The sequence below is a fragment of the Anabrus simplex genome, chromosome 2, assembly GCF_040414725.1.
Source record: "Anabrus simplex isolate iqAnaSimp1 chromosome 2, ASM4041472v1, whole genome shotgun sequence".
NCBI classification, from domain to species: Eukaryota; Metazoa; Arthropoda; class Insecta; order Orthoptera; family Tettigoniidae; genus Anabrus; species Anabrus simplex.
In genome coordinates, this window is record NC_090266.1 from 661251664 (window position 1) to 661278643 (window position 26980).

Genomic DNA, 26980 nt, shown 5'->3' on the forward strand with positions numbered 1-26980 from the left:
ATGTCATAAAAGAAAAAAAAGTTCCACCTGATCAATACTTATTTATTATCACATGTATGATAGAATATCACGTGTATAATAGGACCGGTTTCGACCTCTTACAAGGTCATCCTCAGCTGCATTAGAATCTTATGTTTGCATTTTTGTGTTATGCCTCATTCTTGAAAGCTTTATGACATACTCTGAAATTTAACAACATTTTGTTGATTACACTTTTGCTAAGAGTTCTAATGTTACAACAGAGCTAAAATTATAACATGTTAAATACTCTTATTACATAATATAATGACCCAATGTATACATATAATTATAATAAAATGAGTTCATCTTTTTTCTTTTTCTAATGCGTAATGAGTATGTAGGAATAGTTTACCATAGGTATTTTCCTATTCAGTTTAAATAAACTCCATTCTTATAAATGTTTAGTCATGTATGAGGCGAGCTTTGTTGATACTTCAGAAAATGTATTTTTTGATAAAATGTACAAAGGAAGCTTTAATTTGGAAAACATTAATCGTTTTCATTTAACTGTCCTTAAAAAACTGTGCGCCAAATCAAAAACATTTCCGTAGTGTTTACGTAATGCTTCCGCTTTATCTATGTCTGTTATCGCCAATAAATCCCCTCCTATACAAAGAGAGGGAATTGAATTGTTCTCTCCCTTCAGTCTTCGTATATATTTTTAAAAAAGGTCCCAGGAATTTCGATTTCCATTTAGTATATTGTCAAAATATCTCTCTTCAGTCACTTTCTTTTCTGCTAGCAAATGCTTCACCAAAATTCTCTACTCCTCTTTCCATGCATCATTATTATTTCTTCTGTTGAGTGCTCTCCTAGTCTTATGTTTAACCTTCCTAATAGTCGTATGGGATGTACGGCGGATCTGACTTTTCAATTATAATCTTTGTGGGGATGTTCGGGTTAGTCGTAGTAGTGGTTGTTGGGGAGTAGGGGGATGTGTGCGGTGGCTGTTTTTGCGGCGGTTCCTGTAGTGGTGCTGTCGCATGTTGAGGTGGTGAAGTGTCCATTAATTGTAATGGGATATGCTGCGGAGTCCGTTCAGTCATATAGCGGTTGGCACGGAGCGTTACACCGTTGTTTAGGATATACTGGTAATCATGGGGCTCGGAGGTGTGTAGCAGTACCTCTCTGGATGGTTCCGCGCCTGCGTGTAGCCTGTCCACAATATATATGCCATATTTGATAAGTTCTCTTTCAATTTCGAGATTAGAAAGTGAAAGAGCGAATGTCGTGGATTATGCAGGTATACATATTGATTTAGGGGAGGCCGACTGCCTTCTCGGCGTCAGGCCTGTATGCCTTTTTGTAGCAGGCTAGGTACGAATTAGAGATGAGGTGTCACCCGGAAAGCGAAAAAAAGGGGTGTTGATGTGTAGAATTGAGTAGTCCACACTAGCAGAAGATACCTGTAAGAGAAGGGAGAGATGAACACTGAGTTATTTTATTCAAATAGTTGTTTCATACTCCCCATGAGGGGAGCTGGCCACCAGTCCAACAAAGGGACTCTTTGGCCGAATACATGAACAATAATTTGTTGTGAAATATATTATATGAGTGTGTGCTAATAGCACATGTTTTACGAAAGGTTAAAAAAGGTCTTCTTTTATAGAACACGTCATCAGAAATGAAAGTCTGTTTCTTGAAGTACGAAGCACTACAAACTTAACATAAGAACTGTGAACATAGATTTCTTGAAGTGAAAGAATATGGAATGAAATGATAAACATGTTCGGAATTTAAATATACAGGCAATTACATAATATTATTAACCAATTCTTGTCTAAGTGAAAAAGCCAAGTCATCATAAGTTCTGAGAGGTCACACTTACACTGAACACAAATGTAGTAAGAGATGGCGGTGGTATCGCCATTAATTCCACTAAATGTGTAAGGTGGCAATGGAAAAATAACCAGAATAAGAACCTCAGTCAGAATTGTGCGATCTGCAGTGGCCCATAACTTTATGTGCATTTGGCTTTAACTGTGGGCTGAGGTCGATGGTGATAAGAGGTGTTTGATAAAAGGTGTTGGTTGGTTTGGAAGGGTGATGGTGGCGAGAGGAGAAAGGCTAAGTTCATCTAAAGGTTCAGATGAGCTGCGTGAGACAGCATTCTGTAAATAGCGAATACGAATAGAATGTAGATGGGAAAGGACTTTGTGGAATGTATGAAGGTTATTTATGACTTCGAGTCCAGTTTCTGGTCTGAGGCGATAAGCCAGTCGGATGGCATGACAGTCTAGTTTAAATATGTCGAGGTATTGGAGAAGGGAGGCTGAGGTCCAGGATAAGGAGGCGTACGTGATAACAGGTCGAACAAAAGCTTTGTACGTATTAATAATTTGTGTTGGTTTTAATCCCCAGGTTTGACCTAACAACCAGCGGAGGAGCTGAAACCTGCAGGATGTCTTTTTGTAAATCTGGTCCAAATGTATATTCCATTTTAAATTATTTTGAAAAGTGATGCCTAGGTAAGTAAGAGTGATGGTTTCGGTAAGGTGTTGATCATTGAAGGTTAGGTAAATTTGGTTAGTAGGATGGCATCTACGTATACTGTCCCCGTTAAAATTGGCGATATTACGAATATTTTAACAAGTGGAAAGTGAAAATGTTATTGTCTGCGTGGAACTGCAGCATATCATTTGGGGAGTTGTGGCGAGCTGAGAACGAGTTTTTTTTCGTCGTTCAGAGGGGTGACACACCGGCAAGACTGTGCCAAGGTCAGAGCAAACCACGTGACTGCCTTCGCACGCGCGCAACCCAGCTTGTTTCTGGAATAGTCTGAGCCAATTAAATGAGACCATCAGCCAATTACCGTTCTCGCTGAAGATCACACCTCCCAGGCTAATTAGATAAAAGGCCTTGTTTCGAGTAAATCGCTCTCTTAATGTTCTTGAAGCTCTTACTCTGAATATCCTTCGTCGTGTTGTGCTGCACCGCATTCTCAGACCACGATGAGAAGTAATTTCAGTTCAAGTCGACGCCGTTCTGCTAGAATTTAGAGAAACCATTAGTGAATTCTATGGAATAAAGACGCCTAGGAACCAAGTTAAGTGTGACAGTGTAGACGAGCTATTTATATTCGGCGTGTGCTTGTGCAAAATACTTAATTTTGTCATCTCAGTTACAGCTTGTGACCGGCATTCTACGGAAGTCATCTTAGAATTGAACATCTCAAGATGGATAATTCCGCAACCACTGACAACATCATTTCATCGAGGGACACCTGTTGCAGAGCCTCCATGGAGCTGTAAAATGTGAGGCGTATCTGGTAATTGGAAGGAGACTGACCGGAGGAGTATGCTGGAATAACTGACTGTCGACGAGAATCGAACCCCATCAAAACTTGAGTACCTTTTTAATTTAATTTATCTGTCTTACCTTTTTTACAACTAGAGGTCTTTCTTCTTAAGTCGTAGATCTATTAGTTTGTTGTAGTTAGAAATATTTCATTTTTCCACTTCTTAAGGTGTCGTGGTAGACTAGGTACGTGTGAATGAAATTTTGGAATCTATTAGAGCAGACATGTAGGTTGTCTTTGAATGATTTCCCATGCTTAAGGAGCTTTATATTTAATAATCACTGACCACACGATAAATCTACTTTCCTTGTAATGTTGAAAGTTACTGGATGGAAATTTACGTGTACATTTTGAGTGAATAGGGTCGAACCTAGTGTCTTTCAAGATCACTTGTCGTATTTATGATGAAGTCATCTAATTTTACGATATTCCATGAGGATCAGTAGATGTAATAATCACTTAAATAATAATAATATTAACTAAAGATCGGGTAAAACAGAAGTAAACGCTCGTGAGCCATAAAACTACTGTAGAGTCCTTATGTGTGAGATTGAATGTGCTCTGTTCATGAAGGGTCTGGAATATGACCAATCCTGAGGGATACTTGTTGTATAATTGTGCAGTTGATGATTTAATGATGATATTTGACTTATTCTTGTGTATTGGGAGCGCAAGATAGATTATAATTATTGGAGCACGTGTTGCGAGTGTATTTCACAGGTAGGAAATAAAAGTAATACAAGTAAGGCTCACGCTTGCGGTAATTTCAACCTGTAGCCCAAATGATGATAGTGCTTATGGATTTTACTAGAATCTTCCATTATAATTTCATGAGTTAGATGAACTTACATTGATATGTGAAATGTGTTTCTACCAAGTGATACCCATGACTTCGATCACTCGCCACTATAAATGAAGGATAATTTCAGTACACGGATTATTTCTGCTAGACATTACGCGTCCCGACCACCAATAAAAATCATAAATAAACTTGCCAAAACAGGATTCGATGTAAATAATGTACATAAAAACGTGTTTCCCTGGTGTGAATGTGTGTGTGTATGTAAATATGTATATTTCTCTTGTGCCATGTTGGTTTCATTTAATTTCGATCTGGTCACGCACTCGCTGTGACGCAGTTTACACTCATCGTTGTGTGTTGCCTTAAGAAATAATTTTCATGCCCTTAAGGGAAAGTTTGATTAAGTTAAGTCGAGGAAGACTAGGAAGAATTTATTTTCGTAATTAGCAAGATTTAAAAGGAAATATCATCTCGTTACTTTATGAAGGCACTCGATTTGTAAATAAAATTTATTTAACTAGCTCACACGTTGGTAATGCGAATTTCTAAATTTTGAAATATTTTAAGATTAATTTGAATAGAAATGAAATACAAAGATCAGAGGTAGAAATTTGTTAGCCGCATGATTAATTGGAGTTATGGTGAAAATAAGTCATTAATAATTAATTCAAAATAATTATTCTGAAATGCTAATGACGATCATTAGGTAAATAATGTGGTGGAAAATTAATAAGAACACGATCGTGTGACAATGAAACACGAGCTAATTAAATGATGAGAAATTATTAATAATAATAATAATAATCAGAATAATAATTAATTAATTTTGAGAATTTCGAAATCAATTGTCATTTTATACTGAAGTTCATGTTGGTGTCATTGACTATTATTAAATACTGTAAATGACAAATTCAGTTGAGTACATCTTAAAACCACTTGTTGAGACTACTTTGAATTTGTAAAGCTTTGAACACATTTATTGTAAAACCCTCGTTCGCAAGACAAATGTTAATCTTTTTTTTTTTTTAAGTTCTATGTTAATTTATTTAATTCTTTCAGTCAAATATTTTGATTTGAAAAGGCAAGAGGCCTAATTTTTCTTTGGTTTCATTACAGCACAGTAAGGCTGGAGATTAAGAACACGTGTCACTCTAAATCGAGGAAGAAATGCAATATTATGAAAGTTCTATTTTTGTAAAACACATCAGCAAGAGTATTTCATTTGTTTGTTTGCTTATGTGAATAAATGTCAGAGTGTTGTTTTAACATTTCTTTTTATCCTGCTTGGTCATCAATCCCTAACATCCCTTAAATGCCTCTAGAAAGTGATAGCCAACGATCAAACGGTCCACCTTGGGAACTCTCGCTCGATGGCTGGGCTTAGCTCGGGAAAAATGGGGGCAATACGATTACGAAAATTAGGAAGTGTGTTTAGCTTACATTGTTTTTGATGTGTCAAAGACTCAGCCATTGTTCGAGCTCATTTAAGTAGGTTTGTAATCGGGATTGCAGGGATGGGTTATTAGTTCGTCGAGCCAGTATTGCTATGTCATCAGGAAATTGATATAATCTGAGTGGGGGAAGAGGTTCAATCAATCAATACTGATCTGCATTTAGGGCAGTCGCCCAGGTGGCAGATTCCTTATTTGTGCTTTCCTAGCCTTTTCCGAAATGATTTCAAAGAAATTGGAAATTTATTGAACATCTCCCTTGGTAAGTTATTCCAATCCCTAACTCCCCTTTCTATAAATGAATATTTGCCCCAGTTTGTCCTCTTGAATTCCAACTTTATCTTCATACTGTGATCTTTCCTACTTTTATAGACGCCATTCAAACCTATTCGTCTACTAATGTCATTCCACGCCATCTCTCCGCTGACAGCTCGGAACATACCACTTAATGATATAGATGTTGATTCCCATTGGGAATCTGAAATATGTGTCCTGAATGAGTAAATTTATAATACCATTATAAATGGTCCGTTATTGGACATTATAAATTTTCCAGCTAACTCATTCTTGGTTGCCAGCGTTTCGCCCTCGTGTGCTAGGGTGGGCTCATCAGTTGGTACCTAGCACACCTACCAATACGCTGGCTAGTGCATACCGTGGAGGCCACTGCGTAGGCTAACTGGAGCCACCGGCAGTGCCAATGCACTAAGAGACTTTGTCTCATTATCAAAAATTGATGCCTGCCTGGCCATCAGATGATATAGATGTTGATTCCCATTGGGAATCTGAAATATTTGTCCTGAATGAGTAAATTTATAATACCAATATAAATGGTCCATTATTGGACATTATAAATTTTCCAGCTAACTCATTCTTGGTAGCCAGCGTTTCGCCCTCGTGTGCAAGGGTGGGCTCATCAGTTGGTACCTAGCACACCTACCAATACGCTGGCTAGTGCATACCGTGGAGGCCACTGCGTAGGCTAACTGGAGCCACCGGCAGTGCCAATGCACTAAGAGACTTTGTCTCATTATCAAAAATTGATGCCTGCCTGGCCATCAGATGATATAGATGTTGATTCCCATTGGGAATCTGAAATATTTGTCCTGAATGAGTAAATTTATAATACCAATATAAATGGTCCGTTATTGGACATTATAAATTTTCCAGCTAACTCATTCTTGGTTGCCAGCGTTTCGCCCTCGTGTGCTAGGGTGGGCTCATCAGTTGGTACCTAGCACACCTACCAGTACGCTGGCTAGTGCATACCGTGGAGGCCACTGCGTAGGCTAACTGGAGCCACCGGCAGTGCCAATGCACTAAGAGGCTTTGTCTCATTATCAAAAATTGATGCCTGCCTGGCCATCAGATGATATAGATGTTGATTCCCATTGGGAATCTGAAATATTTGTATTGAATGAGTAAATTTATAATACCGATATAAATGGTCCGTTATTGGACATTATAAATTTTCCAGCTAACTCATTCTTGGTTGCCAGCGTTTCGCCCTCGCGTGCTAGGGTGGGCTTATCAGTTGGTACCTAGCACACCTACCAATACGCTGGCTAGTGCATACCGTGGAGGCCACAGCGTAGGCTAACTGGAGCCACCGGCAGTGCCAATGCACTAAGAGACTTTGTCTCATTATCAAAAATTGATGCCTGCCTGGCCATCAGATGATATAGATGTTGATTCCCATTGGGAAGGCAGGCATCAATTTTTGATAATGAGACAAAGTCTCTTAGTGCATTGGCACTGCCTGTGGCTCCAGTTAGCCTACTCAGTGGCCTCCACGGTATGCACTAGCCAGCGTATTGGTAGGTGTGCTAGGTACCAACTGATGAGCCCACCCTAACACACGAGGGCGAAACGCTGGCAACCAAGAATGAGTTAGCTGGAAAATTTATAATGTCCGATAACGGACCATTTATATTGGTATTATAAATTTACTCATTCAGGACAAATATTTCAGATTCCCAATGGGAATCAACATCTATATCATCTGATGGCCAGGCAGGCATCAATTTTTGATAATGAGACAAAGTCTCTTAGTGCATTGGCACTGCCGGTGGCTCCAGTTAGCCTACGCAGTGGCCTTCACGGTATGCACTAGCCAGCGTATTGGTAGGTGTGCTAGGTACCAACTGATGAGCCCACCCTAGCACACGAGGGCGAAACGCTGGCAACCAAGAATGAGTTAGCAGGAAAATTTATAATGTCCAATAACGGACCATTTATATCGGTATTATAAATTTACACATTCAGGACAAATATTTCAGATTCCCAATGGGAATCAACATCAATATCATCTGATGGCCAGGCAGGCATCAATTTTTGATAATGCGACAAAGTCTCTTAGTGCATTGGCACTGCCGGTGGCTCCAGTTAGCCTACGCAGTGGCCTCCACGGTATGCACTAGCCAGCGTATTGGTAGGTGTGCTAGGTACCAACTGATGAGCCCACCCTAGCACACGAGTGCGAAACGCTGGCAACCAAGAATGAGTTAGCTGGAAAATTTATAATGTCCAATAACGGACCATTTATATTGGTATTATAAATTTACTCATTCAGGACAAATATTTCAGATTCCCAATGGGAATCAACATCTATATCATCTGATGGCCAGGCAGGCATCAATTTTTGATAATGAGACAAAGTCTCTTAGTGCATTGGCACTGCCGGTGGCTCCAGTTAGCCTACGCAGTGGCCTCCACGGTATGCACTAGCCAGCGTATTGGTAGTTGTGCTAGGTACCAACTGATGAGCCCACCCTAGCACACGAGGGCGAAACGCTGGCAACCAAGAATGAGTTAGCTGGAAAATTTATAATGTCCAATAACGGACCATTTATATTGGTATTACATACCACTTAGTCGAGCAGCTCTTCTTCTTTCTCTCAATTCTTCCCCACCCAAACATTGCAAAATTTTTGTAACGCTTTTCTTTTGTCGGAAATCACCCAGAACAAATCGAGCTGCTTTTCTTTGGATTTTTTCCAGTTCTTGAATCAGGTAATCCTGGTGAGGGTCCCATACACTGCAACTATACTCTAGTTGGGGTCTTACCAGGGACTTATATGCACTCTCCTTTACATCCTTACTACAACCCCTAAACACCCTCATAACCATGTGCAGAGATCGGTACCCTTTATTTACAATCCCATTTATGTGATTACCCCAGTGAAGATCTTTCCTTATATTAACACCTAGATACTTACAATGATCCCCAAAAGGAACTTTCACCCCATCAACACAGTAATTAAAACTGAGAGGACTATTCCTATTTGTGAAACTCACAACCTGACTTTTAGCCCCGTTTATCAACATACCATTGCCTGCTGTCCATCTCACAATATTTTTGAGGTCACGTTGCAGTTGCTCACAATCTTGTAACTTATTTATCACTCTATAGAGAATAACATCATCCGCAAAAAGCCTTACTCCGATTCCACTCCTTTACTCATATCATTTATATATATAAGAAAACATAAAGGTCCGATAACACTGCCCTGAGGAACTCCCCTCTCAACTATTACAAGGTCAGACAAAGCTTCACCTACTCTAACTCTCTGAGATCTATTTTCTAGAAATATAGCAACCCATTCAGTCACTCTTTTGTCTAGTCCAATTGCACTCATTTTTGCCAGTAGTCTCCCATGATCCACCCTATCAAATGCTTTAGACAGGTCAATCGCGATACAGTCCATTTGACCTCCTGAATCCAAGACATCTGCTACATCTTGCTGGAATCCTACAAGTTGAGCTTCAGTGGAATAACCTTTCCTAAAACCGAATTGCCTTCTATCGAACCAGTTATTAATTTCACAAACATGTCTAATATCATCAGACCGGGCGAGTTGGCCGTGCGCATAGAGGCGCGCGGCTGTGAGCTTGCATCCGGGAGATAGTAGGTTCGAATCCCACTGTCGGCAGCCCTGAAAATGGTTTTCCGTGGTTTCCCATTTTCACACCAGGCAAATGCTGGGGCTGTACCTTAATTAAGGCCACGGCCGCTTCCTTCCAACTCCTAGGCCTTTCCTATCCCATCGTCGCCATAAGACCTATCTGTGTCGATGCAACGTAAAGCCCATAGCAAAAAAAAATAAAAAATAAAAAATAAAATAATCAGAGAGAATGCCTTCCCAAAGCTTACATACAATGCATGTCAAAGTTACTGGCCTGTAATTTTCAGCTTTATGTCTATCACCCTTTCCTTTATACACAGGGGCTACTATAGCAACTCTCCATTCATCTGGTATAGCTCCTCCGACCGAACAATAATCAAATAAGTACTTCAGATATGGTACTATATCCCAACCCATTGTCTTTAGTATATCCCCAGAAATCTGATCAATTCCAGCCGCTTTTCTAGTTTTCAACTTTTGTATCTTATTGTAAATGTCATTGTTATCATATGTAAATTTTATTACTTCTTTGGCCTTAGTCTCTTCCTCTATCTCGACATTATCCTTGTAACCAACAATCTTTACACACTGCTGACTGAATACTTCTGCCTTTTGAAGATCCTCACATATACACTCCCCTTGTTCATTAATTATTCCTGGAATGTCCTTCTTGGAACCTGTTTCTGCCTTAAAATACCTATACATACCCTTCCATTTTTCACTAAAATTTTTATGACTGCCAATTATGCTTGCCATCATGTTATCCTTAGCTGCCTTCTTTGCTAGATTCAATTTTCTAGTAAGTTCCTTCAATTTCTCCTTACTTCCACAGCCATTTCTAACTCTATTTCTTTCCTGTCTGCACCTTCTTCTTAGTCTCTTTATTTCTCTATTATAATAAGGTGGGTCTTTACCATTCCTTACCACCCTTAAAGTTACAAACCTGTTTTCGCATTCCTCAACAATTTCTTTAAACCCATCCCAGAGTCTGTTTATATTTTTTATTTACTGTTTTCCACCGATCATAGTTACTTTTTAGAAACTGCCTCATACCTGCTTTATCAGCCATATGGTGCTGCCTAACAGTCCTACTTTTAAGACCTTCCTTTCTATCACATTTATTTTTAACTACCACAAAAACAGCTTCATGATCACTAATACCATCTATTACTTCAGTTTCCCTATAGAGCTCATCTGGTTTTATCAGCACCACATCCAAAATATTTTTCCCTCTGGTTGGTTCCATCACTTTCTGAATCAGCTGTCCTTCCCATATTAACTTATTTGCCATTTGTTGGTCATGCTTCCTGTCGTTCGCATTTCCTTCCCAATTTACATCTGGCAAATTCAGATCTCCCGCTACAATCACATTTCTTTCCATGTCGTTTCCCACATAGCTGACTATCCTATCAAATAATTCCGAATCCGCATCAGTGCTACCCTTTCCCGATCTGTACACTCCAAATATATCAAGTTGCCTATTATCTTTAGAAATGAGCCTTACACCTACAATTTCATGTGTCTCATCTTTAACTTTTTCGTAGCTTACAAATTATTCTTTCACCAGAATGAAAACTCCCCCTCCCACCTTTCCTATCCTATCTCTACGATACACACTCCAGTGCCGTGAGAAAATTTCTGCATCCATTATATCATTTCTCAGCCATGATTCAACTCCTATTACAATGTCTGGTAAATATATACCTATTAAATTACTTAATTCTATTCCTTTCTTTACAATACTTCTACAGTTCAACACTAACTATTTTATGTCATCCCTACTTGATTTCCAGTTCCCTGTTCCCTTATCACCGCTCCCTAGGCCATCCCGTTTCCCTGAATGTACCTCCCTATTACCCTTCCAAATAAATTTCCTAACTTATACATACCACTGCGGTTTAAATGAATGCCATCCGAGCGCAGATCCCTATCTCCTACCCACCCATTAGGATCTAGAAATTTCACTCCCAGTTTCCCACATACCCACTCCATAGTCTCATTTAAATCCCCAATCACCCTCCAGTCAGTATCCCTCCTACACAGTATTCCACTAATAACAATCTCCGCTTTCTTAAACTTCACCCGTGCTGCATTTACCAGATCCCACACATCTCCAACTATCTTGGTACTTATATCAGCTTGCCTTACGTTGTTGGTACCAACGTGAAACACTACCACCTTCTCCTTCCCCTCCTCCCTCTCTTTTACTTTCCTCAACATCTGCCTCAACCTAATTCCTGGATAACATTCTACCCTGGTTCCCTTTCCTCCACACACTTTCCCCACGTGTCTAACGATGGAATCCCCCATGACCAGAGCCTCAACCCTACCCACCTCATTTGATCCCCTCCCCTCCTGGTCAGCCCTATCTTTCCTGATAGCTGCAGAAGCTACTTCCTCCTCCCTTTTCTCCTTCCCATGACCCTGTTCCACCTGTCTTTTCCTATCCTCTACTCTACATTTCCCTTTCCTACCTTTTCCCTTCCTCCTACTTCCATGCATCTCAGCAACAGTTCCCTGTCCCTCGTCTTCCCTCTGTTGTTCTACCTGGAGTGACTCGTACCGATTTCGCACAGACACCTGTCCTGAATTCTGATCCTGAATAGAGCCCTTGGCCTGCAATCTCAATCCCCTTAGAACATTAGACCACCTGTCTTCTACAACTCCTCCCTTTCCTTCCCCTCCCTCTTGTACACCTACTGTAACCTGTACATTGTTTGAGGGAGTCCTATCTTCCTTCCTGTCTTCTGTGAGAATCCTAATTATCTCCCTCAAACTTTCCAACTCCTCCCTCATACCCCTCAATGCCCCACCACACCCACAATAAGTACACTCGCGCTCCTTAGCTATTCTTTACGGGGGGAAAATTTTAAATTAAAAAATAAAATAACTTATTTGCAAAAAAATAAAAGAACGGAGGGATATATTGTCTGGGATAGTACACAACAATAAGGTAATTAATATACGACTACACTACAATACTACTTAGTCGTGCTCTATTTTTTTAATCCTACAACCCCTAACAGGATAAAAGCTGCTGTTAATTACTGAATATCGAAAGTAATACACAAGAACTACACAATTTCAAACTGCAATTAATTCCTGGATAACATTCTACCCTGGTTCCCTTTCCTCCACACACTTTCCCCACGTGTCTAACGATGGAATCCCCCATGACCAGAGCCTCAACCCTACCCACCTCATTTGATCCCCTCCCCTCCTGGTCAGCCCTATCTTTCCTGATAGCTGCAGAAGCTACTTCCTCCTCCCTTTTCTCCTTCCCATGACCCTGTTCCACCTGTCTTTTCCTATCCTCTACTCTACATTTCCCTTTCCTACCTTTTCCCTTCCTCCTACTTCCATGCATCTCAGCAACAGTTCCCTGTCCCTCGTCTTCCCTCTGTTGTTCTACCTGGAGTGACTCGTACCGATTTCGCACAGACACCTGTCCTGAATTCTGATCCTGAATAGAGCCCTTGGCCTGCAATCTCAATCCCCTTAGAACATTAGACCACCTGTCTTCTACAACTCCTCCCTTTCCTTCCCCTCCCTCTTGTACACCTACTGTAACCTGTACATTGTTTGAGGGAGTCCTATCTTCCTTCCTGTCTTCTGTGAGAATCCTAATTATCTCCCTCAAACTTTCCAACTCCTCCCTCATACCCCTCAATGCCCCACCACACCCACAATAAGTACACTCGCGCTCCTTAGCTATTCTTTACGGGGGGAAAATTTTAAATTAAAAAATAAAATAACTTATTTGCAAAAAAATAAAAGAACGGAGGGATATATTGTCTGGGATAGTACACAACAATAAGGTAATTAATATACGACTACACTACAATACTACTTAGTCGTGCTCTATATTTTTAATCCTACAACCCCTAACAGGATAAAAGCTGCTGTTAATTACTGAATATCGAAAGTAATACACAAGAACTACACAATTTCAAACTGCAATTAAGCCTATCCTAATTTCAACAATATGTTAGTAAGAGTTTCTACGGATACTTCTACTACACCAGTACTACACAAATATATTACAATAATAACATAAGCACACTAAATTCTAATAGGATATTACTCATATACTACTGTACAGTACACTACAGTAATTTTTAAACTACTTTCAGACGTATCCTAATTACGATACCGGTACCGTACCGTATGTCACTACTAAGCACAACAGAAATGAAATTTGCAAGAACTACTGTACTCAAAGATTACCAACGAAGCTAAATGCTTAGACAAATTATTATTAGTATTACGGTCTAATAGATATACACGAAAGATGACACACGAATATAGCAGGCAAGATACGGCACTATCTAAGTGTACTGTATCTATACTACAATGTATCTACACTACACTACACTGCGTTTGGTTAAATGCTTAAGTATCAAAAGGATTGCCGTACACGAAGAAAAACACGAATATAACTGGCAAGATACTATCTAATATATTATACCTTATCTTCACTACAATTCTACTGAAATGTGGTTATGTGATTATTACAGCTGGTGGATTACTATTATTTTCCCTACTCCACGGGACGGAGAAAAAAAAATTGTCCTTAATTAGGCCTACTGAAAAATACGAGGTTGTCTACAATAATTTCTCAAATATTTCTATCAAAACTACTACCGGGTACTACTACTACTCCAGGGACTTGAACTGCAATTACTGGGATATATGAACTTTATTATTATTAGCTAACCGCTCATAAATACTGAAAGATCGAGGGAGCGAAATATAAATTACGGATACTAACTACCTACTCAGAAGTACAAATGAATGAAATACAAGGTCAGCTGATTTTTATTTATATTTACTTGACTACACTACACCCTTTGTTCACGACTGTAGCCAACAATGCAATATTTGAATATGAGGAGCGACAATAATCAATAACAATACGACTGTTAACTATTATCGTGTAATCTCTTTAACTTCGTTTTAAATGGAAGTTTACAAGTGTATCGTGTTTTTTAATGTAGTAAATTATTACCTTCGCTTTAGTTTGAACGTATATCTATACGAAATACCGGAGAAGTTGCTGCAGAAGTTACGGGGAATAATGATACAAAACAAAATATACAAAAGCGGTGACAATGGCCTACCTTGTAGGACTCCTGCTTTAATAGGAAACGTGTAAGATAATGTATTATGGATATTGATTTGGGCTGTGTGGGATTTAAGAAAGTTGGCGAGGAAACGGGTGATCGTCACAGGTAGCGGGTGGTGAAGAAGTTTAAATGTCAGTCCGTCAATCCATACCTTGTCAAAGGCTTTCTCAGTGTCTAGACTGATAAGGGCTGTCCGGTCTTTGGGAGGTAAATATTTTGTGAGGGATGCAGAGATATGAAAGATGTGATCATGTGTGGAGTTCTGAGGACGGAAACCAGCTTGCGATTGAGGTATGTGATGGAGGGAGTTGAGATAGAAATATATATGGCGTGCGAGGATGGTTTCTAAAATTTTAGAATACACTGTTAGAAGGCTGATAGGACGATATGAATTTAGGAGGGATGGTAATTTTTAGGTTTTAAAAATATCAAAATAGTAGCATGTCCCCAATGTGCAGGAAAGAATCCAGTATGGAGAATTATATTATATACTGCACTTAGGAGTTGTAGGAAGAGATGTGGAGCTTCTTTGATGTGTCGGTAAGTAATGTTATCTAGACCAGGGGCAGTGTTCTTTTTGGTCCTGAGTACGTCTTTTATGCCTTGTACTGTAATAGGAGCATTTAGGGGATGTTGGGAATCAAGAGCAGAACCTTCTTTAACCTTTTTCTGCTCCATGGGTATTCCCGTAACAATTATAAAATGTGTCTGATTGTTTTTCTTTTGCCTTTCTTGAAGGTGTGATGTAACCAGTTTGAATGCATGTTCATGTAACCGATGATTAAAATGTTCATGTGATTTAGCGATTATTGGGTTTATAAATTTTATTCATTCAGAACTATGCATGTCCTACCCCACCAACTTTCACGAATGGAAGAGCAAGCCTGACTATCATGACCAGCATTCGCCCCTGACCAAATCGGTTCGATTATACTGTCTGACAGGTGGAGGACGTCGGGTGTGTTGGTATGGATTGGTTAGGACATCTGTGACGGTTAATAGGGCAGGAACATGGTCACTGCCGATTGAAGGTAGCATAGTGATGTTACAGTTCGTTGCTAGGTTAGGGGAGAGGATTAGAATGTCAGGGGTCATTTGTGATACAGGGCAGGTAGAGGAGGGGAAGGGTAAGTCAACACCCCGGATATCATATAATGGTTGTAGATGTTTTGTTGTTGTTGTGTATATGACGTAATGTTAAAATCTGCGATAATAATGTACGTACTCTATTTACGATCAATGTATTCCACAAATTTGGATGGTGGGGAAGAACCTGGAGGTATATAAATTGTTGCTAGAGCTATTATTTGATGTCCAGTCGTGATTTCTATAATTAAGTTTTCAGATGGATATTCGTTTAGATAATGATAATGTTGTTGTGAGGGAATGGATTGATGAATACTAATAGCTACCCCTCCGCAGCCTCTGGTGGGGCGATCGGAGCGGTAGAAGGTATGGTTTTTAAATTTTGGACTTGGTTTCCTTGTTAAAAATATTTCATTAAAAATTATGATATCCGGTTTGTGTTGATCTGTCTGCAGATCCAGCAGCGGGCGCTTGACCCTCAAAGAACATACATTATCGTAATAAATTCTCATTTACTACAATAGTGGACTAGGATCAAGGGTAAAGAATGCACAGTGCATTCCTGTCCCAGAGAACGTTGCGTCCAAGTGAGTCTGGAAGGTCAATCGCGCCGCTAACTTGATCTGATACAGAATATTAGGACGTTGGAATGGGAGAACATTCTGGAGCAGCATAATGATGAATCACAGAATGCTCTCAGTGGATGGAGGGGGAAGAGTGGAAGAGGAAGGCGGGCTATGAAGGGCAATGGGAGTGATAGGTAACACGGTTTCTGGTTGAGTGGGGGAAGGTTAAGGTTACCCTTGCATTTAACTGAAAATGTTGGATGAGCTTCGCCGCAAGTGCTGCATTTGGGTGATCCCTTATTCACGCAAGCATGTGAGGCGTGTTGACCACTACTAATTGCACACACCTGATCGGGAAAGCACGGTGCAGTAGTAGGATTATCGTAGGATTGACAGTGATCACAGCGCCTGCGCTGTGGTGGAGATAAGCGGGAGGCCTCCACACGATGTCGCTTCGCGTAGATCAGCACACAAAACCAAGCGTGATAGTTGGAGCCGCTAAAGTGCGGCCAGTATCCAGTATTCAGGAGATAGTGGGTTCGAACCCCACTGTCGGCAGCTCTGAAAATGGTTTTCGGTGGTATGGTATGATATCTGAAATAAAAGAATTTAAATGTAATGTGAGTATTTTCTGAAGTAACAAAGGATGAAACTGGATCTAAAAACTGTGAAAGGAATCCCTATTTGATATCATCACAGCAAGGGATACAGGATTTATTTGAACAAGGCTGCAAACTTACCAGATTAACACGCGAAAGGATATGGTAAGAGTTGGGTAGTACCATACAGGGCAAGACTTACGCATTAATCCTTGGAATCAATATTCAGATTACTTGTTTAATGTAGAGTATCAATTGTCTACTGAACAACAGTACTATATTACAAATTTTAGTAAGTTGGCCTACTTACCTACTTACTCCTTGGCACTAGATCTGTGGAGGGCAAGAGCCTCCTTGATTACTGCCCAAAATGTTCTAACCTTTGCTGTCTTTCTCCATCAATTAACTCCCACCCTCCCGAGGTCATCTTCAACAGGATTGACTCACCTCTTTGCTGGCATGCTTCTCATTTCACATCACCATGGTTCCCCCAGGAAATTTGCTTTGACCATACTGTGCACATGGCCCAGTCATAACAATCTGTTGTAGTTCATTTCTGGAACAACATCTGTTCTACAGTGCAGTTTTTCAATCTCCCCATTGTTCCTTGCTATTAAAAGTCCTCTATCTTTCACAGGGTCATGAATTATTCAGGATTTTTTAATACTTATATTTTCCAATCCATAAATATTTCATATATAGCAGTCCAGGCCTCCTCAACAATACATTACTAAGGTCTCACCATAGTAAAATAGGGTGACAATTAACTTTAGATTTCTAATCAGACTTCTGGTTTTGAATAATTTGTCCAGAGCTAGGCAACTGTTTTCAATATCTCAATATAGATATACTTATTACCTTTTGGTGATACATTGTTGATGCAATGAAAGCAATTTCAAATATAGGTACATCCAACAATTGACTATGTGCAATAAAGTCAGTTGTGCTTCCTTATATTATGCTAACATTGTCTATTTGTCATTTGGATATAAAGTGAGAAATGTATTTCACTGTGTATAGCCATTTAAAATTATATGCGTACAGACTTTTACCTCTGTTTACTATCAAACTCTGACTTACGAAGCAATTCATTAATGCTATGAACAACTTGGCGAACGAAATGGAATTCGATGGGGAGCTATCAATATTAAAGGGGCTTATGGAAGAAAGAAAGTAGAACTGGCTGCGTCAGCAAAGAGGATGCATCTGGATGTGCTAGGAGTAAGTGATATTCGGGTAAGGGGAGATAATGAGGAAGAGATAGCAGATTATAAAGTGTACTTGACGGGTGTTAGAAAGGGAAGGGCAGAGTCTAGGGTAGGGCTCTTTATCAGGAATACCATTGCACACAACATAGTTTCTGTTAGGCACGTAAATGAGCGAATGATGTGGGTAGATTTGTCAGTGGGAGGAATTAGGACAAGAATTGTGTCCGTGTATTCACCATGTGAGGGTGCAGATGAGGATGAAGTTGACAAGTTTTATGAAGCATTGAGGGACATCGTGGTCAGGGTCAACAGCAAGGTTAGAATAGTGCTAATGGGCGATTTCAATGCGAGAGTTGGGAATAGAACTGAAGGATACGAAAGGGTGATTGGTAAATGTGGGGAAGATATGGAAGCTAATGGGAATGGGAAGCGTTTGCTGGACTTCTGTGCTAGTATGGGTTTAGCTGTTACGAATGCATTCTTCAAGCATAAGGCTATTCACCGCTACACATGAGAGGCTAGGGGTACCAGATCCATAATAGACTATATCTTAACAGACTTTGAATTCAGGAGATCTGTTAGGAATGTACGAGATTTTCATGGATTTTTCGATGATACAACCACTGTCTGATCTGTAGTGAACTAAGTATCTCTAGGCCTAGGGTAGAGAATGTGAAATCTGTCTGTGAACGAATAAGGGTAGAAAATCGCCAGGACAAGGAAATTAGACAGAAGTACATGGATATGATTAGTGAGAAGTTTCGAACAGTAGACATTAAGCAGGTTCAGGATACAGAAAGTGAATGTGTGACATACAGGGATGCTATAGTAGAAACAGCAAGGGAATGCCTAGGAACAACTGTGTGTAAAGATGGGAAAAGGCAAACATCTTGGTGGAATGATGAAGTGAGAGCAGCTTGTAAACGTTAAAAGAAGGCTTATCAGAAATGGCTCCAAACAAGGGCAGAGGATGACAGGGATTGGTACGTAGATGAAAGAAACAGAGCGAAACAAATAGTTGTTGAATCCAAAAAGAAGTTGTGGGAAGATTTTGGTAATAACCTGGAAAGGCTAGGTCAAGCAGCAGGTAAACCTTTCTGGACAGTAATAAGGAATCTTAGGAAGGGAGGGAAAAAGGAAATGAACAGTGTTTTGAGTAATTCAGGTGAACTCATAATAGATCCCAGGGAATCACTGGAGAGGTGGAGGGAATATTTTGAACATCTTCTCAATGTAAAAGGAAATCATTCTGGTGGTGTTGCAAACAGCCAAGCTCATGGGGAGGAGGAAAATGATGTTGGTGAAATTATGCTTGAGGAAGTGGAAAGGATAGTAAATAAACTCCATTGTCATAAGGCAGCAGGAATAGATGAAATTAGACCTGAAATGGTGAAGTATAGTGGGAAGGCAGGGATGAAATGGCTTCATAGAGTACTAAAATTAGCATGGAGTGTTGGTAAGGTACCTTCAGATTGGACAAAAGCAGTAATTGCACCTATCTATAAGCAAGGGAACAGGAAGGATTGCAACAACTATCGAGGTATCTCATTGATTAGTATACCAGGCAAAGTATTAACTGGCATCTTGGAAGGGAGGGTGCGATCAGTCGTTGAGAGGAAGTTGGATGAAAACCAGTGTGGTTTCAGACCACAGAGAGGCTGTCAGGATCAGATTTTCAGTATGCGCCAGGTAATTGAAAAGTGCTACGAGAGGAATAGGCAGTTGTGTTTATGTTTCGTAGATCTAGAGAAAGAATATGACAGGGTACCGAGGGAAAAGATGTTCGCCATACTGGGGGACTATGGAATTAAAGGTAGATTATTAAAATCAATCAAAGGCATTTATGTTGACAATTGGGCTTCAGTGAGAATTGATGGTAGAATAAGTTCTTGGTTCAGGGTACTTACAGGAGTTAGACAAGGCTGTAATCTTTCACCTTTGCTGTTCATAGTTTACATGGATCATCTGCTGAAAGGTATAAAATGGCAGGGAGGGATTCAGTTAGGTGGAAATGTAGTAAGCAGTTTGGCTTATGCTGACGACTTGGTCTTAATGGCAGACTGTACCGAAAACCTGCAGTCTAATATCTTGGAACTTGAAAATAGGTGCAATGAGTATGGTATGAAAATTAGCCTATCGAAGACTAAATTGATGTCAGTAGGTAAGAAATTCAATAGAATTGAATGTCAGATTGGTGATACAAAGCTAGAACAGGTCAATAATTTCAAGTATTTAGGTTGTGTGTTCTCCCAGAATGGTAATATATTAAGTGAGATTCAATCAAGGTGTAGTAAAGCTAATGCAGTGAGCTCACAGTTGCGATTAGCAGTATTCTGTACGAAGGAAGTCAGCTCCCAGACGAAACTATCTTTACATCGGTCTGTTTTCAGACCAACTCTGCTTTACGGGAGCGAAAGCTGGGTGGAGTCAGGATATCTTATTCATAAGTTAGAAGTAACAGACATGAAAGTAGCAAGAATGATTGTTGGTACAAACAGGTGGGAACAATGGCAGGAGGGTACTCGGAATGAGGAGATAAAGGCTAATTTAGGAATGAACTCGATGGATGAAGCTGTACGCATAAACCGGCTTCGGTGGTGGGGTCATGTGAGGCGAATGGAGGAGGATAGGTTACCTAAGAGGATAATGGACTCTGTTATGGAGGGTAAGAGAAGTAGAGGGAGACCAAGACGACGATGGTTAGACTCAGTTTCTAACGATTTAAAGATAAGAGGTATCGAACTAAATGAGGCCACAACATTAGTTGCAAATCGAGGATTGTGGCGACGTTTAGTAAATTCTCGGAGGGTTGCAGACTGAACGCTGAAAGGCATAACAGTCTATAATGATAATCTATGTATGTATGTATGAACAATGAAGGTCAATGTTTCTAGTCTGTGTGTCATCGATTCTCAGGCATCAGTAATGCCAGAATCAAAAACGGTATCTTACACGTCCAGATACCAGAAAGAAGTTCTCTGATATTGATTTTGAGGATTCAATGTGGGCAGAAGTTTGTTCGACATGGAAAGCATTCCGGGATGTAGTCAAAATCGTTCCTGGCAATACAGAGGATCCAGACTACAAACAAATGGTGGACAGAATGCCTGCTTCTTTCCAGGATTTAGACTGAAATATGAGCTTAAAGGTGCATATGTTCTCTTCATATGTGGACTAATTCCCTACCAACTCCAACATGCTGGCAGATTACTGCTGGTTATCGAAGAATGACACCTCGCAATAGAAAAGGAACAAAACAAAGATTCTTAAAATAAGTCAAGATATACAATTGAAACCTTGGACTTGCCAGTTTACAACATATTACCAGGTTTATGAGTGACAAATTTCAGACCATTCAGCTCTATGTATACAGTTGATATGATATGCATGACTGTCTTGTATATGCTTTTCAATATTGCAAAGAAACCTGATGTGATACAGGAAAACACACTTCAGTTCCATATTCAGCACGCCTGAATTAGAAAAGATCACTATTTCTATGTTATGCAATCACCAGATAGTTTAAATTCACAGGCTAGGTTTCAAACGGATTAACATTTAATTTGTTCTGAAAAATGTTATTTGCTTCCCCAGTATCTCTGTTAATAACAGTTTGGAAGCTGGAGTGTTTCACAAAACACAAAATTATTCAAGAATAAATGCAGTACCAATCTAAAAGTTTGTACTATACACAGCAAGGCAAGCAGTTACTGGCATTTTCAGCTGTCAGAGTATTTGGTAGAATTCATTATGATAGGGCAACTAGTAAACATTTTTGAAACTGATAATCTTTTTAAGTTATGAAGCTCTGGATTTCAAATGTGATTTTAGCAAAGCTTTTGACTGTACGTCCCATTCAAATTTGATTAAGAAGTTACATTTCTATAGAGTTATCTGTCTATGGAAATTGAGTAGACCGTACAGCCAGAAAGTCAACGCCGGGTGTTGGGTGGTGGCAAATAATCTGACTTCCCTAGGGTGCCAACACCTTGGTGCAGATGAACACATTTAGGTGGGGTGATGGCCCCTTCAGTGGAGTAAATGCCACTGGAAGCTATCTCATTCTGTCTCATGATGTAAAACTGAGGCAAAAGAAAGGACATCTGACTCCGGGCAGAAAGCAGGAGATACGTTGTCAGAGTTGAGAAGCAAAACTCGATATGTTGGCATGTTCACCGGAAAGAAATTTGAACATTAGACATTCCAGAAAGGTGCAAAATGGGACATGGCAGCTGTGCAGGAAACATAGTGGAGTGGAGGCAAAACCAGAAACAGGGGCTAAAGCTAAAAACTCTTCTACAATGGTGACACAATAATAAGAAATGGTGTAAGAATCATCCTCGCCAGTCATGTTCTTAGAAGGCTTATTTCAGTCACACGGATCACCGACCGTCACATGGCAGTGAAATTAGCCATGAATGATACCACCTGCCTGAAAGTGATCTCTTCATATGCACCACAGGCTTGCTGTGATGGAATCATAACCCAATATTCTGGGAGGACTACGATCACCTACTGCAGCAGATGCCACATGAAGAGAAAAGATTGCATTGGCTGATCTTATTGGTCACGTTTGACAGACTGGCTAGGATTATTCTGAATGTCATCGAGGCTTTGGTTAGGAATGAGGAATGACCAGGGATATGAGATCCTCCAGTTTGCGTCAGCATATAATCTAGCTGTACTCAACAGATAATTTCAGAAGAAGGAAGAGCACCTTATCACTTACAGAAGAAAGACTTTATCATTGGTACAAGACCAAGTGGAAGAGAGAGTCATATGTACGTAAATTGACTATAATCCCTTCAACAATGATCTGCTGTGACAGTTCATGGACTGCAAGGTCATCCCTGATTAGCCTTTGACATCCCACAATGGGCTATCGATTGGAGAGCTTTAGCTACGTTGTCCGTTAAACAACAGAATCGGACCAACTATGAAGATTAAAGCCCCATTCACAATGCAAACGTAACGTAACGTAAACTTAAAATGAACATTGACATAGAATTTAGCGGCCATGTTATCTAATGTAACCATTCACAATACGCCGTCGTTAACTTAACTGCGAGAACGTAAAATTGAGGGATTGCAAACTCCAAGCTCTTGCGGTTAATTTTACGTTAGGTTTAAGAACAAGCAAATCAGAGCAGACGTAAATATTGTATTTTGTGCTTGATATAAAATGACTCCTTTCGACGAAACACTTGTGTTCTCTTTCAAAATAATCTTTGTGCTTATGTATGATAAAAGGAAATAAAATTGCGAAAACGCTGTACTGAAAAGAAAAAAATGTGGAAATAAATATGCTGTTGCAATTAAATCTGACGGTAAATGGCTGGAGAAAAGCTCGCAACGCTGGTGACCGAACAAGAGATAATCCCTTCCATAGATAAAACAATGTCCCCCTATATAATTCTTAACATCATGACAGACTACTAGTTTACGAAAATTGCATACGGGAGATAGTAGTTTCGAATCCCACTATCGGCAGCCCTGAAAATGGTTTTCCGTGGTTTCCCATTTTCACACCAGGCAAATGCTGGGGCTGTACCTTAATTAAGGCTACGGACGCCTCCTTCCAACTGCTAGGCATTTCCTATCCCATCGTCGCCATAAGACCTATCTGTGACAGTGCGACGTAAAGCCCCTAGCAAAAAAAAAAAGTTTACGAAAACGCTATGATCCAAACATCTCATTGGTGTGATATAGCTAGGGGCATAGATGTCAGTAAAGAAGACCTTACACTTGTTTTTGTTAGGAAAGGGGAATTAAATCGTCAGATAGTGTCAAACAGTTCAGGTTTCATTCGCATGTACAAAATGAACTGATGAGGGTCATTTCTTACGCTAGATTACCGAAATCGCCCTGAAATAACCTTCTTTGATTCAAGGGATGAACCCATTTTCTGCAACGTTGTTTAGTTTGCCTTTTCATGTAAACTTACATAGCTCGCAACAGCAAAGCAAGCGATGTCTGAAGTAATATGAATTCCGCGACCACGTTGTTTAATTCCATCGATATATTAAAATACCACACAAAACTGCGAGATAGCCTAAAACACGACTTCCATGCTAAATAACATGGCAGTGTTTTGGTTGGCAGCTGTGTACTCCTTACATCCATGTTACATTCCTCTATTGTGAATACCACTAATTTTACGTTAATTTAACTGTTATGTTACGTCTTTAAGTTTACGGTTACGTTTGCATTGTGAATGGGGCCTAACTGGTTTAAGCTGTGAGATGAAGAGACAGCACAACAACTCATTGATGATATCTGGGCTTATATGGTCCAGGACGTGCAGAACAACGATAATGACACCCCAAATCAAATGTGGGAGAGATCCCAGAAGTATTGCGCCAGCAAGAGTTCTTAATGGCAGAATGAAAATATGACATCCAGGAGGCAATGAAGGGGAAAAATATTGTGTTTAGAGTGAAAAGGTAAAGATAACTGGAATGGACAAGACCTATATATCTTGGATAATTTATTACAACTAATGTTAATATTGAGCAAATGTCAAGCACTGCATCAGTGTTGGATGGATCAACTGGCGGTCACTTACCGGTGTTTCGCGTCATATGCCGATGCAGTGAAGTTAAAGGGCAAAGTGAACAATACAAATATCTGGCCTGCCCTCAGGTAAGGCTCCAAATGTTGGGCAAGGCACTAACAACATGACCAGCGAATGCATGTAACAGAGATGGTGGACGTTGCTTAGGTTGGCAGGGGTAAAATAAAAAATAAATAAATAAATAAACTAGACTTCCTTAATCCCGAGGTGGTGCAGCTCTTTTCTCATACACCCCCAGCAGAGGTGAGCTGCATGTACCTTTCAAACTACATACCAGCCCTCCTACCATTTTTAAATATATGGCAGTACCGGGAATTGAACCCGGGCCTCCGAGGATGGCATCTATAGAGCTAACAGATATGTACCAAGGCAGAGAGCAGGAGTCGCACTGCATGACGACGTGCGCATTGAGTAAGTGCGAGGATCTATCAAAGTTGTGCCCATCAGCTACAAGATGGAATCAAAACAGCTTTGCTGTTATGGTCACACCAGAATAAGAAATGAATAATAGCATTTATTATAGAAAGCTGTAGCTATTGAAGAGAGGGAGAGTTCGTACTAAGCAAACTTGAAAGGAAGTGCTGAGGCTGCCTTAAGGAAAAGTTAAGTGTCATTGGATAGGGTGAAAGAATGTTGGACATACTCACTCCAAATCAGACCAGCTGAACACAAGCAAGCTTGGGAGTGTCCATTTTATCAGTACATATATGGCCAGGAAAGAAGGAGAAGGAGAGGAAAAAGAAGCAGAAGCATTAGGAGAAGCTAACCTGACATGGAATGAATGCATAAATCGTATCATCAGATTCAGTCAAATTTACTGTATTTTTTAAGGAACCTTTAAAACTAAATTGAAGAAATAGCTGCTCTAACATCCTTTTTATTCAACAAACGAGTTTTTGAAATGGATTTAATCAGTACTTAATCATAGAATACTGTACATATTAAGTACAAATATTGTAGGTTATACATGTAGGCTACATTTTTATCATTATACATCCTAGGCCTTAATGGGACGATGTCTATTGCAAATTCTATGATCAGTGACAGGAAGATTTATTGATACCAACATAAAAACAACTAGAAATATTATCGAATTTACGGTAACAACAAATCACCTGTTGGAAAATTTGTAAGATAGTATAACCTCAATTCATTCATCTACATGAAAAAAATTACGATTTCCACTTGGAGAATTGCAGTGGAAATTTAACTGTAAAAGAGTACCACGAACAAACCAACAAACTTGCGCTCCCATCGGTTTGACTCGTATGGGCAGCAACTTAGCCGAAACACTTCAGGTATTACCAGTTCACATCATGCTTTCTCCAAGTAGAGAGTAGCAACTCAAAGCGTTCATAGTTATAAAGCCACTCCCTAATATCCGATATACCGTACCGGTATATACTTTTTAACTCTCAATGAATTAAAGAAATATTTTGTGAATTACTGCTATCCTAACCTAACTTAATGCAACTTTTCGTTCAACCCCTGAAGGGGAACTCGGTGTGCTTAGAGGAGGATTTGGTATGGTGCACAAGGTTTGTGGAGTAGGTGAACGATTGACAGGCGCAGCCTCTACTAGGAACTACTACTACTAAAAGTTTTCAATTCTCCCCTGAAGGGGGAGTGCGGGCCTCTTAGCCGGTTACACCATCTCACAGACCAGGAGATTTGTTACGGCGTAGGTGAGGGGCAGGGCGGCCCTGGCCTATACTACGAACTGTCCCGGCATTCGCCTTAGTGCAGGAGAATGGAAAACCATTCTCAGGACAGCCGACGGGTTGGATCCCGCCAACCGAATGCAGAGGCGTAGAGCCACGGTAGGGCCGTGGGCCCGTCCGGTCGGCCACCTTTCCTCTGCTCGGTTGGCCGGTCAGAGTACAGAGCTGCTGTACCACGGTCCCTCAGGGGCCGACGTACTGCGATCGTTCGAACGACAATCGCATTTTTGAAAATTAATATTTTGCGGATAGGGATGGGAATTGTGACGAGTGTGGGTAACATGAACAATCAAAAAGAATAATCTTATTCAACATTTAGTATACAATATTGGCTGGAGTAGAGAATTAACTGTAGAGACTGAAGATTTTATTCTATAAACCAATTTTCATCCTGCTTATGTGTTGGCTCAATATAAATAATGTAATTTGCGTTATATATGCGAGTGAGTAGCACACTATGTTCCAGCGAGATAACGTTTTAATGATCTCTTAAATTAATATTTCCTACAGTTTCTTTGAATTTATTTATGTACACCAAATGGTATATGATAGTATGACTAAACGTACCTGCATAAGGAGAAAATATGTTAAGAATATAGTGATTAAAATCATCTCCTTATCGG

General features: G+C 40.0%; 1 long non-coding RNA gene across 2 annotated transcripts; it reads right to left on the bottom strand.

Annotated features, from left to right (window-relative positions):
- Positions 1-32: 32 nt before the first annotated feature.
- Positions 33-26980, bottom strand: LOC136863015 (uncharacterized). 2 transcript variants are annotated; one of them, XR_010859129.2, is made up of 3 exons: positions 26925-26980; positions 16603-16849; positions 33-1427 (listed from the first exon to the last, which is right to left on the bottom strand). It is a non-coding gene; the product is annotated as an uncharacterized lncRNA (long non-coding RNA). The 2 variants fall into 2 exon arrangements; XR_010859130.2 differs by lacking the exon at positions 26925-26980 and adding an exon at positions 17302-17811.